The 12,514-nt window shown below is 33.8% G+C and overlaps 1 long non-coding RNA gene across 1 annotated transcript in view; it reads left to right on the top strand.

Annotated features, from left to right (window-relative positions):
• The window catches only part of LOC145683265 (uncharacterized), a 33,485-nt gene extending 21,817 nt beyond the window's left edge, over positions 1–11,668 (top strand). The window contains exon 3 of the long non-coding RNA XR_014130991.1: positions 11,407–11,668. This is a non-coding gene — a long non-coding RNA (uncharacterized LOC145683265). The remainder of the gene's footprint in view (positions 1–11,406) is intronic.
• Positions 11,669–12,514: the final 846 nt, after the last annotated feature.

Genomic DNA, 12,514 nt, shown 5'->3' with positions numbered 1-12,514 from the left:
TATATTTGCGTACAATAAAATGCAGATTCTTAATTTTAATGTTGGCTTTACACATTCCAAGCATTTGTTTGATTAACAACAAACTCAATATTTACAGCACAATGAACATAACTTACAACATACTCAATAAATGTGTTTCAGTAGAAACAGGACTTATATCTTTTAAAATCATTTTATGGTTAATTATTCTTTATTTTGCAGAATAAGTCCAACAAACTAGGTTTTATGAGAGTGCATGTCTTTTTTTTTCTTACAGTAATGACGTGCTCAGATTTCTGACAAGGAATTAATATAAACGTTGAAACTAGTGTTCAAGCTGAAAGTAATAGTAAATTTGAATCTTTCTGTCTTTGGTAAAATGCTGTAGATAGTCATGATCAGGGCCCGGATCTTGTTGACAAGTCAACTTTTTTCTGTTACGCATAGGACAGGGCAAGTTCAAATAAAAACGTTATCCATCAACTCTAGATTCTAAAAATATAGTTTTTTAGGGTCAACTTTTGGTCACTTTTTGCTGTTTTGAAATTTCAGGTCATTTTTTAATATTTTAAGGCAACTTTTAGGTCACTTATGGTCTTTTTATTCTTTTTTTTCTACATAAGGAAATCTTTAAATGAACACAGTTTACGGATGTGGAAAAGACGAAGTTGAATAATCTCTTTTCTCACTTCCTGACTATTTGAGTGGAAAAACTGCATTCTTAACAAGCTAATGAAAACTAAACTGTAGCTGGTTAACGAAAGGTGGGGGTTGGTAGGTGGCCAAACAGATAGTTTTGGATTATTGACCACAAAGAATGTGATCACGTGAATAACTAAAAATGCATTAGAAGGCGTACAAGGGTTTAAAACACGTTTTTATCTATTATTTTCGTGTAGTCTAAACTTGCTGGGTCTTATGCAGAGTCGTTTTGACGCGTGATTAGGGTCATACTAAAGAGTTCGACTAACATAAGTTTCCTGCAGTAGTCAGGTCTTTAGTATGACGCTAATCTTACGTCAAAACGACTCTGCATAAGGCGGGCTAAGTTTTATTGTTTAAGAGTGCTTCCTAGTTTCAACTCGGGAGTGAATTGACGCTTTCAATACTTACAATGCCGTACAATGGACTGATTAATAGAAATAAATGATCAATGGACTGAAACTAACTGAAACAAAACTTTTCGAATATGAGTGAGAAATGTTAATTAAAAATCCATTGGATAATAAAAAATGTCAATGTGTAATGAAATAAAAGTTTGAGAAAACGTAAGTTTTAAGGTCAATTTTTGTGATTTTTAGGGTCATTTTACAGGAATTTTAGTGTCATTTTATAGGTCACTTTTTAAAATTTTTTAGATCAACAAGATCCGGGCCCTGGTCATGATATATTATTTTACGACCCGCTCCGGAGAGTAATACTCCCGGAAGTACTTTTTTCGCGCGCTAATCTAACCAGCTGTTTTACGCGCTATCCTAGTCAGTTGTTTTAAGTTGGTCACAAAATCTATATCATTTAGTACAAGGGGAACAAAACCAGCCTTATATCATGGAGTACAAGGGCAACAAAACGAGCCCTGCGGGGCTTCTAACCCGTTCCTACTACTACTACTACTTATCTGAACAAAAGTAAGTAAATCACATTTTTGAGTATTATTTTCGTATTATTTTACTTTAAAAAGTGTTATAAAAATGTTAAAAAATGTTAAAAAAAACTTTCCTCGGGCCGGGTTTGAATTCACGCCAAAAGAGATTTCTGCTACTAGCATATAGCCCTAGCCCACTCGGCCACCATTGCCGACAATAACAATTGTCTGAATTCTGCTATTTGAATGGCAAGACATAGATAACACCAACCAATCAGAACTGTGTTTTCTGTTCCTACTTCCGGGAGCATTACTCTCAGGAGCTAGTCCTATTACTTTGAGGTGGTAAATTGTTTGTAGAAAAAGGAAAAAAGAAAGAAAGAAAAACAAATCTTTGGAAACTAAATCGATTACAGAGACTTCAATATCTCTTATCGTTTTTGCTCTGATACCTGTCAACAGACGGACAGATAATAATAATAATAATAATAATAATAATAATAATAATAATAATAATAATAATAATAATAATAATAATAATAATAATAATAATAATAATAATAAGAAGAAGAAGAAGAAGAAGAAGAAGAAGAAATTCTGTGACTCGAGAGTTTGAGCTGATTGTTTAACTGTGAGGTACTAGGGCGTGTCATTTTTGAAGGTGAAATATACTTTTCATAAATTTTCATGATGAGGGGTCTTAAAAGTATGTTTTTAGGTATGAGAAATTCAAATCTGTACTTAGTTTTGCGATTGAATAAATTCTAGCTAGGTAAATCAAGATTTGAATATAGCACAAGAGCAGTTTTCGGAATTTCATACTGAAATACTTTCGAAAATACCATGCAATACTATAATTATTTTTCCTTATGAAACACTTTATTAATCATCAAACATATTGATAAAGTTAGAGGTACAATAAGAAAGAGTATATAACCAATACTTTGAGAAAACACTCAGTAAAACTTCTGCATACATAGACGTACGTACTGAAATACTGTATTTAGACTTTATATTATTGCATTGCAGTTACTACGAACAGAAAGGAAGCATTATTTTGATTACGTACTATTATACTTTATAATTGTTTTAGTAAAAACATGCAACATTCTCTATGTTTGAAGTGTGTAGCTTCTGTTACAAATCGTGAGAAACACATTTTTCATTGATTTTAAAAATACTTCACTCAACCACATTGAAAAACTACTAATTTTCAATTATAATGAATTATTTTGTAACTGCTGCATCATACAGTTTATACACTTCTTACGTACTACTATAGTATTACTATATATATATATATGCTACATTTGTGTTACATTTTGTGATAAAGCTGTAGTTGTTTTACTTAATACAAATGTATTAAAGAAACAGCAACAAGTAAGCAATACCATTAACGCACAAGTTATTCACAAAACAAGTTTCATTATGGCCTGTTTTGATTCATTTTCGGACATCATCTGTGGACTTGCTTATTGAACTCTCATGTACCCCTCACATTTCTCATGCGTATAGACTTTTCTGTTGCCTCTGAGACTTGTTTCATACACCTTTCTATAGATTAAGTGTGATATGGCGACTGTGGTACTTTCATCGGAACGTCTACAAATTTCTTTACTATTGTTGAAAGTTTGCATGTCAAGGGAGGTTCATAAACACCTTTAAACCAGTCGATCATCTCTAGCATGAACGAGGCATTTGGGTGTTTTCTTCGGACGTACAGAGAGATTTCCTTGTGTTGCCTCACCTCTCAAGTTAAGTATCTTTTGAAGTACAGCATAATAAACAACAATCTTCTGCATTTTAAGTCACTGAAACAAGATGTGGCGTGGCCCTTTCTCCTAGCAATGCTTGACTTTGGTGTTGAACCAGCAGGGTAATAGACATCAACAATGTATTCCACTATCCGCCTGAGATTTATGAAATATTTGCCGTTAAGTCCATGTTTAGAAACTCACAAACGACGTAGTCTATTTGCTGTGGTGAATCATCTTGAAAGACTGACTGAACATTTTTCAAGAAGCGCCAGATCCCATGGAGGTTTTCCAGTGAGAATGACCTGTTTAATCTGATATCCGTATGCTTGATCTGTAGATAAATCTTTTACGATATTTTCACTCAGCGCAATATGAGGCTCTCCAATTGGGAATTTTTGGTATGAAGGATCGATTTCAAGTTCAGTAACTGCGTCTAGCGTATATGTAATAGTACCTTTCCACTGATTGCTACACAAAATTACGCCATCCAGTGTTGTGATTAAGTATCGAAAGATAACCCGTTGAGGTGAAGAGCGCACATTAACTAATTTAGTTTACGACCGTATTTGACTTCTACCCAATGCACAGTACCACCTTCCCAACCAGTGTTGACGTTAGTAAAATCACCTCCAACTGCTTGTGAGATTTTATCAATGCCTTTTATAAAATGTACAAGATTATCAGCAAAAAATTTAGCTTGCGTTTTATTGTCACAATCTTTCTGAGAAGTGAAATAAAGGTAGAGTCAACCTGGCTCGCTGTAAACAGAATAGTGTTGTTCTCTTATAATCCCAGGGAACTGGTGATTTGAATTTTCTGCTACCAACATAACGTTCGTAATACCTTCACGGTCGTCAAAGAAGATGCAGTCGATTTTACCTTGCTGACAAAACTCATCAAATTCTTGGTCCACGGATTTCATTATTTTTTCTTGTGCTCTCTTCACTTTATTGTGATCGATCACAAGTCTTTGGTCTTTGTCGGTGATCAAGCCAACATCCATTAGGGCGGCAGTAGATACGGCAGCTATGGCACGCAAGCCGACACCATACCAAATGCTCTGCGTGGCAACATAGCTTGTGACGGGAAGTTCAGAGGGTAACGATTCTCTGCCAGTTACAATCAAATTACTCATAAGTGTAAATGTATTAAGTATTATTTTTGTCTTAGAAGTCATAGTAAAGAAACATCAAGAAACCCCGATGTTAATATAAGGACTAGTTGAAAAAAGTTTACACACCCAAATTTGAAGCCCTCAACCTTATACCCTTGGAGTTATTATAACTGGTGTTCAGAAAGTAATTATGCAATGCCATGTTGAGGTGTGTTAAGTGATGACTGACATGATTGTAAATTAGTTATACAACATTTTCCATTGTTTGGCATATTTGAACCATAATTGTACCCAATTTGACCAGGTATTTGTATTTGTTCAAGGTCCGGTTTGATTGAAGACCAACGTCTTGTGTGACATCATTGTGATGCAGGTCATGAACTGCATAGTTACTTTCTGAACACCCAACATAATAAATGTGAAACATTTAGCACCCGTTTAAAATTGAAAATAAATCTAATTTAATGATTGTAGAATCTAAATTTCACATAATATTAAAACTGTAATTCAGCAAGGTGCAAATAGATAAAACTAATCTTAACAAGCATGTATTTCTGCTCAATAAATGAAATACAACGCTGGCGCCATCTATGAACAACAAAAGTAAATTTGTAAAAAAAAAGAACGAAAATGTTAAAACTTTGGACTGATATTTACTTAGCAAAACAACATTATATCGAATTTGTAAATATATGCTTCGAAATACAATGTTAAGTCTCAACTTTTTAGAACCCCTCATTTTAGGATTTTGAAAATTGAAAAAATCGACACGCCCTAGTGAGGTACAGTTTACATATCTGTTCATAAATGTCACAATGATTTTGGCATAGAAGGATTGAATTAACAGCTTAATATGTGGTATATGACAATAGAAAAAGCTACTTTAGACAGTAGAATCATAAAAATTAAATGGTGGGTTTAAACTGAATGGATGTACAGGGTAGACCAATAACCCTTTGTTTTTAGGCAGTTTTGCTCTCAAGCAACATCGCCTTTTATTGCGTTATCTCCACGAATTATAACTTCAGTGATTATTCAATTGGTATTATTGCTTCACACACTATAATATACACGATTTGCGGTCGCTTCTTGAAATACTTATAATCTTCGTCAACAGGTGCAGTGAAATTTGGTATTGTAGAAAGTTTATCTCCTACGTTCCGCGAAAGTACTTTTTTTTTTTTTAATTTGTGGTTTCTTGATCTGTAGGAAAATATTTCAACGAAACTGTTGGTAATTACTGAAAGTATTCTTACGACATTTTACCATAATAGGGTAATACTTCTCAGTAGCTACACATAAAACGTTTTTTTTTTTTTTATGGCAAGGTTGCTTTGAAATAAACATCCTCTATTTTCTGAACAAAGTACAAAAATACTTTAAAAATTACGAAATTATGATCGGGAAGATATGGTTCAACCATAAAAGTAAACTAAATATTTTAATGGTAATGCTATCAATGTTTGCCAATTAAAGGCTTAAGTGTGAAACGTCATGCGACTTTTGAGCTAATACTGGTAACCAAATTTAAAAAAAAATAAAAAAGAGAATAAGAAGAATTTTACCATCAGACTAAGAGTAAAGGCAGCGAATCTAAACTTGTATTTCTTTTTCAAATCTCTACCAGAAAAAAAAAAATAATAATAAAATGTAATGCAATCAGTTTATAATGAGTTAATATCCGGAACACAGAAACAAGAATTTACACAAGGATACAACATTGAATTTAAATCTGGATATAACGCTTGAACTACATTATGTATTTTTTACACAACGCCGTCTTTGTCTTAGGAGACGGCTTGATATACTTCTTCAACATTACTTTGTGAGTCTGTTGTTACATGCTGTTTGGCTACATGTATAATTTTGTACTCTTTGTATATCATAAATATGTACTTAATAACAGAAATATTTTTCTATGGTAGTCATGCTGTTAAACGGAAAATGAATAAAATAATAACTGAGTCCGAAGTTTAAAATATAAAAATTCAGTAATTTAGTTTAGTGATAATTACTTTACTAAGGGGAGAAAAATACGATTTTTTTTTTTTTAATGAAGCATGCGTCCGAACAACGGAACTAGCTCTGCTGAATAAATTCTTCAAAAGTACTGATGTTTAAAACAAGACACACATTTAGCTCATGCAGCACCCAGTTAGGACAAAGTGTGTATGCATTCATTTATTCCACTCAGCTTCGCACACACAGAATCAGAATGGTTTAAGCAACTACTGAATCGCGAGTTTCGCTGAAAATCCAAGTTTTGCTAAACTGTTTGCTTCTTTCCAGTAGTCCAGCCTCAAACGTGGTCAAAAGAAAGAAGAAACATAGAAGTTTAAGATAGGAAATCTTAAACATTGAGATGTTATAATGTAAATGGAAGTTAAATAATACATAAGCTTTTCATGACTTTTGTCATATATTTATGTTTAATCTACGTGCGTTTGGTTTAGGAAACATGGATTCGATTGCTGGAGGAAGTTCATTAAACTCCAATCTAATTTTAATTTTTTATACGAATGATTCATATATGTTGTAGGCACAAAAGGACTCCAAATTGCAAAGAAATTAATAACAAAATGTATATGACAAAGAACTATAAACTACGCGTATAAATTCATTACATCTTTTTACCTTAGCACACTAATTACATAAACTTGCAACTTGGTTGATATTGCAAAGAATGATATTTGCAAGTTTAGAAATTCTGTTACTCATAGAAATGTTCTACTCGGTAAGAAACAACAATAATCCATCATTGTTTGCACTTAGAAATGCTTACGAATTAAAGTTACAGTGGTTTAAGTCATTTGAGAAAAGAGACACAGCAGCTACATTTGGATATGTCAATCTGATAACATAAAACATAAGTCAGAGATCTATTTAACTGCCAACATATCCAACTAGCTCAAGTGGTAGAGCGTTGGCTTCGCATTCGGGACGTCGTGGGTTCGAATCCCGCTGCCGACCATCCTGACTGAGGTTCTTCAGTGTTTCTCTCAGTCCTACGAGGCAAATGTCAGGATGGTACCTACTAAAACAGGCTCTGGCCGATACCTTCCCAAATCCTTTCCTTTGTTATTGTTGTTGTTATATATCCAGTGTAAAATGGCCTCTGAGCTGTATCTGGTGATTGTTAAATAAATAAAATAAATAATTAAAACATAAAGGAGTGGAATTTTTGGTGATAAACGAACAACTTTTCTTGTTTTGTTTTTATTATCTTATTTCTTTTATTTTGGGTTCTACTTACCTCTCCCTTTCGAGTTTCATACGGACTTCTTAAACGAGAGAAATTACTGCGTCTTTTCAAAATTATTTTACTACTTGCGTAGTTTACTTTGTAGTTTTCTTCTCTTTTAATTTTGATCCGTAGGTCAGGGTGATGCTAGGGTTACCAATTTCTAACATCATACAGAAAGATATTTAAATTATACCCTAACTTTCTGGTTTTCAGTAAAACAATATAAAAGAAAAAAGAATGAACTGTTGCTTATGACTAAAATGATATTTTTCAGACAATTTGAAGAAGGCTCATATCTTAAAAATCTGAAACATTTCTTCAAAAATATTCAGTTTTATGAAACATATCTCATAAAACTGAAGCCGTGTTTGAACATTTTATGAATATTCAACATTGAAAGAACTAAATTTTACCTGGCAACGAGATTTTAGGAAGTGTTCTCGGACCATCAGCCACGTGAAGCCAGGTATACGGCGTTTCCAACATACATATTGCATTTATTTTCAGGGATTGTGATGAAGATACCGGAGATATGCACCCCCCCCCCATATATATATATATATATATATATATATATATATATATATATATATATATATATATGGTGACCATTTAGGGGTGGAACAATAAATGGGGCTTGTAATTGGCTGAGGAAAATATTGCCTCCCGATCGGCTACTGTTGTGGCTACGAAAAGTGACGACTAACATCAACTAGGCACTCAAAATTTTGGAAGGATCTTTCCTGTGAATCTATTTTGGAAAAGTCTCTTTGTAGTCTCCAGCAGTAATCTGCCTTTATGTGCGTATTTCATTTCCCTTTTCATTTTCCCCTCCATATTTTTAACCCAAGGAGGTGTAAAATTGATAAGCATCTCGTTTACCAGACCAACATAGTTTTCAGTTTCCTGATTGTCCAAAATGCCACAACTGCAACACATGAAGTCCATCGCTTATCTGTATTCATCGAATTTAGAACACAGGATCCTTATTTAGTTGTCTTACTTGTGGGCCGCCAAAAATTAGTGCCTTATTTTCTTTCGTATTCAGCTGAGGCATTTTGTTCCTAAAATATTCAAAGCACGATGACTTCTTATCGAAAACCATTGCAAACTGCTTCATAAGGCCCAGCCTGATATGCAGCGGAGGAAAGATTATTTTCTTTCGTTCACTTAAGGAATTCTTAATGACTAGGGCTCGGAAGTTGAAGACCTAAAAATTTCAGAAAAAGGACTTATAAAAAGACCTAAAATATCTACAAAAAAAGGACCTAAAAAGTGTAAGAAAAGGACGTAAAAATAAGATCTAATTTAATTAGAATTACATATTTAATGAATATCATGCTCAAGAAATACAAAGCTCTGGTAGGTTAACGGTCTGTCCTTCTTCCACAAGCTGAAGTACAAACTAAAATAAGAAAAGTTCCCCATCTCACCTCCCTTGCTGGAGGACATTGTTATGCCTTCTTATCTGACTTGCGATTGTTGCAGATCTGGTCTTAACAGTCCAGTCGTTGAAGAATGTCTTATAACAAAATTCAGATGAGATGTTAGGGAGGTGGTGGTGATTAGAGTTAATAACCAGTAAATTTATTGTCGAAAGATGAAGTGCAAAAAAGGACGTTAAGGCCTATGAAAAGCTTAAAATAAAGGCCAATAATCAGAGAACGTCGAAAAAAGTCAAAAAGGGACAAGTAAAATCAACCATTTTCTAGTCTACAATGACCAAAATGAATATACGTATATTATGTTAAGCATCGCTTCTGGCACTCGTGAAAAGTAGGATTTTTCCTCAACTTCCGAGCCCTATTAATGACATTCTTTTCCCAATTATTTAATACCATTTCCTCATAATCACTATCACTTTTATTAGTATCTTAATGTTCATCAGAGGGACAACATTAGTCCTTATAGAGGTCTGGTAGGGATCGGCACTTCCTCTGAATGAGGAAACGGGCGTCTTGCAGAGAATAAATAAGACTAGACCACTTACTATTGTTGTTTCGATTGAGTTCAGTAATTTTTTGTAGGCAGAATTAAGCCATTGAAGTTGCTTCTGGGTTCTCTCTAAACCAGGGGTGCCCACAAGGGGGGGCTATGACGCAAACTGCGTCATTGAAATTGGGGGGGGTTAAAAATCGATATAAATATGCTTGAGGTGGTGTAAAATTAATCGAAAAGATTTTTTTTCATGGAAGAACACCTATGGATAGACAATTAAGGGGGGTGCGTCATGGACATAAGGGGGGGGGGCACCACTGTCTAAACCATTAGTATACTGTTTGTTAGACACTTTCTTTTCCCAGTGGTCCAACATCGGAATTATTCTGTACTAAATTTTAAGATCTGTTCTGGTTTTATCCTGATCACCTCTGTTTCCTTTGATTTGTAATCTCTCTATATATAATTTACTAGTAAGACTATTCATGGCTTTGGATTGATTGTTTTAACAAAAGAGATACTTATATATAGAAAGAAAAAATTAAAAAAAATACAACAATGACTATATATATATAACGGTTAAACAATTTAAACTTTGTCATAACAATATTTATATATATGTCTGTATTTTCATTTATTTTCGATAGTGTCTGAAGAAGGATGTGCTAGATATCCGAAACAGTTACAAATTATAATTTAAAATAAAGTGGGTTTTAAGCTTTGGTCAGTGTCTCTTTTTTAAAATAATTTACTACTGCAGAATACACTTTCGTGTAGAACTGCGCGTTAAAAGAACAATTGTCTAAAAAATGTATATCTGATAGAGAAAACATGCTTTCTTATTTAGATTCAGAGCCACTAATATCATAAAATTAGTTCTAAAATCCTATGCACCATAAAAGATTTTTTGTAAGGCTCATGTAATTATTTATTGTGTATATAAACTTACTAAAATTTAGCATTTGTTATTTTAATTTTTAATCATAAAAGTGTGATTTAAAAATTGAAAAACTGAAATGTGATTTTCTAGTTTAACGTTCCATGATTGTGTACTTTAGCCTAAGGGTACATGGACATTAAGGCAAGTGAATGATGGAAGAATTGGTGGAATGAAGATCTAGAAGGAAACGAGAATACCACGAGAAAACACACGGACACGATAGTATCCCCCACAAAATTATTCGAACCGAACCGAACTACGGCCCCTACGCACCAGAGATAAGCGCTCTACCACTGAGCCAGAATGCAGTCTTGTTGTCAAGAGGTGCAGACAAGTAGTAGTGATACACATGACATTTTTTGAAGGTAAAGCATCCAACCAATGGACTGGCTAGAATCTTGACTGTAGATAAAATCACATATAATATCCTAGGAAGTAATTCGAGTTACAGATTGTTCCTCTCCTGTCTTCACAATGCACTATTCCGTAGCTTACGATCACTCACCATAATGAAATGGGAAAAGCAATCTTCAAGTTTTTGAATCTCATAGTAAATAGTATACGATGTGGTAGTAAGGCGTATGTTGTTATTCGTGATTAATAATGCCATCTTGTTTTGTTAATAAGACACATTCCAATTATATAATTTTTATATAACTCCTTTTTTTTTGCATAAACAGATCGATGAATCCGTATGTTCGGATCTAGAGGTAACATTTTGAATATTCTTGGCATGTTTCATGTAATATTAGTACATACTGTGTAACACGCTTGTTATATCTTAGTTATGATTAACTTTCCAATACTATTGTATGCCAAAAATGCGGTAATTCTGACCTTTCTTTTAAGCTCCTGGAGAGTCTGAAAAAACTACTCCCAAGGCTACAAAGACTACTGAAAAGCCTAAGGAAAAGCCTACTCCCAAACCTGGTAATAAAGGAGGTAATGCCTATGCCAAGTCTGTTGCTATATCCGAAGATTAATGGAATGACCCTCGCATTTTGAACTTCAGCTGATGTTCACTTGAATGTGCCAGTCGATCAGTGGAATCACTTTCCAAATATTGCAAAGCTCAAAATTTCAATGTAAATAAAATTTTAAAATGTAATAAAATGTTATCCGTATTTAATGATTGTGTTTCCTTTCATTGTGTTAATGTAAGATTATTTGAATGGTCAGCTATTTGTAACTGAAGTGAGCCCCTTTGTTATGTGATTGCTTTGCATTCTCACTGATGAAGTGATGATACATCAAGTTGCGTGAGCAAGTAAATTTCAATGTCGTATGATGATAAAAAAATGCAAAACATGTCTGTTCCGAAGGGAGATACGTGTTCTGCAGTTAAACAGGGACATATAGTTTTACAGGTAAACGAGTAACAGAATATCGAGGTAATATTAAGTGTTCGCAATTTCTATTTTCAATAATTCTAGAATCCACTGTGCCTATCTCAACAAAAAAAAGCACTGCCCTGTGTTTGGTAAACTATTGAATAAAGTTCCTTGCACTGGCAAAATCGACTAAACAATTACGTTGCTTCTAAGGTACGAGTTTCTAGAATCTTGAGGCTCTCCGAACACCGTTAAATACACAGATGCACAACGATTTCGTTTCAGCAACTTTACGAAAACAAAGTAGTTTTATTGCCGTAAACTTGCACATTGGCGACAGCAACAGAAATGTTGCCTAGCGTTTGACAAGTAGGTTGAATATGAGACCAATATGATTAATTTATTAGAATGTGCTCTTGTTTCTGTTATTACTAAATTTAAAAAAAAATCGAAAAAGAAAGAAATGCTAGGTGCATCCTATATACAGAGAGAGATTGCTGAAAAGAAACATTTACACACTATATAGTGATTTTTTTTTTTAACACAAGCTGCAGCATTGAAGAAAGGGTAGTAGTCACATATTGGCGATACAGTATTTCTGTCTCCGTCGCCAGAGTGTGTGCGCT

This window comes from Thermobia domestica, chromosome 4 (genome assembly GCF_964235325.1).
Source record: "Thermobia domestica chromosome 4, izTheDome1.hap1.1, whole genome shotgun sequence".
Classification (NCBI taxonomy): Eukaryota; Metazoa; Arthropoda; class Insecta; order Zygentoma; family Lepismatidae; genus Thermobia; species Thermobia domestica.
The sequence above is the reverse complement of the archived record's forward strand: the minus strand, read 5'-3'. Positions and strand labels throughout refer to the sequence as shown.